Genomic DNA, 3,104 nt, shown 5'->3' with positions numbered 1-3,104 from the left:
ACAAAACAAAACCAAAGAACATTGAAATGGACCTCCGAGGGCTAATTCCTTTAATTCTTTGTACTATTGCTTTTCTTCAAGTTAAACTTCACATTAATTTCCATGTTTTGTGTTAGTTGATACAAAAGACTAAGGAACCAGGGGTGGTGGTGCACACCTGTAATCCCAGCATTCTGAGAGGTTGAGTCAGGAGGATCATGAGCATGAGGCCAGCCTGAATAACTTAGCCAAACCCTATCCCCCAAAGGAAAAAAGATGGTGGTTGTAGAGCACCCCTGGGTTCAATCCCCAGTACAAAAATAAATAAATAAATAAATTTTAAAAAAGGTTAAAGAGGGACATTACAAAGGTCACCAGATGTTCTGAGATCTTAAAGATTATTTAACAGTTAACTTCTTAACCATGACAGTTACCATCTGAACCATTTTCTGAGATCTGTAAATCTTAAAGAAACATTTTAGACATCTTAACTGCCACAGTCTGGCTGGGCACAAATCACGAGCCACTCACAGCTTTGTAGATTCAAACAGCAATTCTTTATTCATGATCTCACACCAGCCTTCTACAAACACGTTCTGGGGAAATCCATGTTCTCTGCCCAAAATCCACCCTCATGGGCTTCTGTCTCCCAAATATATTCTGAATCCCGTGAGGACTCAAGGGGAACTCAGGCAGCAGGATACGCCCTATTCTAAACGGGGAACGCCCTAATCTCGGATTATGCTAAACCGGGAACACCCTAAACACGGATCCGCCCTGGTCCTTGAGCAAGGTCACCTTACATGCAATGTCACTGCAAAATGTCCTATTTCCACGAGTCCTTCCACTAAAGAAACATGGGGGTACGCTGGCAAGGAAATTGTCATACCTACTTGGCTGATGGCTCCCAGCACTTAACCACTTCTCTTTAGAACTTTAGAATGCCAGGACAAAGGGAAGGGAGAGTGATACTTGAAGAAGAATTAAGGAGGGTCAACAACTTTGCAGAAAGGCAAAGGGAGGGGGAGGCAAAATTAACTTTGCCAAAGACATCCTCCCAAAGGAGTTGCTCTGTTATATTACAAAAGCATCAGTCATTTTTTTTTTAAATTTAAGTTTATAAAGTAACCGTGTTACCATACATTAAGGTTAATTCATCATTATTATTTTAAATTATACTTTGAGTGTCACCTAGATGCAGTGTTTCTAGAACATGCTGTCGTGTCAGTACCTTCTCATTCACACACCACCCACTGACCCACCCAGAGCAGCTACCAGTCCTCCAGGCTCTATTCATGGTAAATGCCCTGTCCAGGTGAACCATTTTTTTCCTTCATGCCATACTTTTACTGAACTTTTTCTGTGTTTAGATACATAAATACTTAGCACTGTGTTGCAATTGCCTACTCTGTTGAGCACAGTGGCATACTATAGGGGTTTGGAACTCACAAGCAATAGGTGGCCTATTGCTATGGCATGGCACCATATAGGATAGTTGTGTGGTGGGCTATCCCATCTAGGTTTGGGTGAGTACACTCTATAATATTCACACAACAACAAAGTTGCCTAATGATGTATTTCTCAGAAAGTATATTGTATATCTCCTGGTGACTACCCTAGAATTTATTGCTCTTAGCCCAAATCCCTTCGTACTGTCATTTCTTCATAAATTTATTATTCTGTGTCTAAAAAGTAGAAAATAAAATTGTACTTTGGTCTTTCTTTGGGTCTCCACTTGTAAGGGTCTTTATACGTGTAGAATTAATCAAAATTGTAGTTTTCTTTTGTCAACTTGGTTTCTTGACCAAGCCAAAGAGCCCACATGAGAACTAAAGGGTGGGGGAGAGGTCACATCATCTTCTCCCTAACACTTTCCAAGTAGAGTCAAGGAACAGAATCTTCCCATCACCCTTCTTGACACAGTTTGGAACCTAAAGCCTGAAGAGAAAATTCACAGTGGATAGCTCTGGATTAGGCTGGCTGGATTTTTAGATCTCATTTACACGAAGCCAAGAGTATCCATTAAGCATTTTTAATCAATCCACACAAAACAAACTCACTTTGTCCATGAAAAAATCATTTCAAACATCTATTATGCTAATTCACATAGTTCCTAGGATCAATATGAAATAAAGATTGTTGGAGCCATAATACTGATACCAATGGTTATCAGTGACGAGTCCTGCTCCCTGACATGTTGAAGAATAACAATAGAGAAGCACGCGGGGGCAAGCATATAAAGCAGGGTTTATTTAAAAAGGGGTGACACAGACTTCTCCTGGGAGGGAGAAGGGGGCCATAGCTGGTGTCCTGGTATCCCAAGAAGCGAGGGTGTTCTGCCTCTTTTATACATCCTAGATTATCTGTGTTCTCCTCCTCTCCTCCCACTTATTGCTCTCCTTCCTGCTTAGTGACTAGGCCCAGGCGATGCTCTGGTGGGATGGCCAAAGGTGAGAAGCAAATAAGCTAGAGGGGCCAAGGGAGGCTGAAAGAGTCCCAGGGTACATTAACTGACAGCTCCTAGACTGCTCAGGAGTTGCTTCATTAACAACTTTTTGGGAGGGTACAGTACAAGTAGGGTTCCGGGGACATTAACATTTCAATCTCCTAGGGGCAGTCTACAGCTTCCCCGGACCCAAATCGGCCTTCATTTTCTCAACCCGACCTGATTTACCTATCTATACTGATTGCATGTTCTTAATTCTGGCTTCAATATAACCCTTCTGGAATGAGGCTTCTGGTCTGAGAATTTCAAATGTTAGTCTACCACTCTGGAGTATTTTCCCCATTAGAGTTCTTCAAATACCAACTAGCCATTTCCAAACAAAGAATAAAAATAATCATAACATGATACCTCAGGGTCCAGGCTGAAGAACTGTAAAGTAAATGTAAAGACAACCCACAGACACCTCTATTTGTCTCATGGCCGTTTTTTAGGATATTCTGTTTGTTTGTTTTTAATATTTTTAGTTGTTGATAGGCCTTTATTTTATTTATTTATATGTGGTGCTGAGAACTGAACCCAGTGCTAGGCAAGGGCTCTTCCACTGAGCTACAACCCCAGCCCCAGGATATTCTGTTTTCTATCTCCCCGTCTGACTGTGGTGATGCCAGTATTTCCATCA

Source organism: Callospermophilus lateralis, chromosome 1 (genome assembly GCF_048772815.1).
Source record: "Callospermophilus lateralis isolate mCalLat2 chromosome 1, mCalLat2.hap1, whole genome shotgun sequence".
In the NCBI taxonomy this organism is placed as follows: Eukaryota; Metazoa; Chordata; class Mammalia; order Rodentia; family Sciuridae; genus Callospermophilus; species Callospermophilus lateralis.
The sequence above is the reverse complement of the archived record's forward strand: the minus strand, read 5'-3'. Positions refer to the sequence as shown.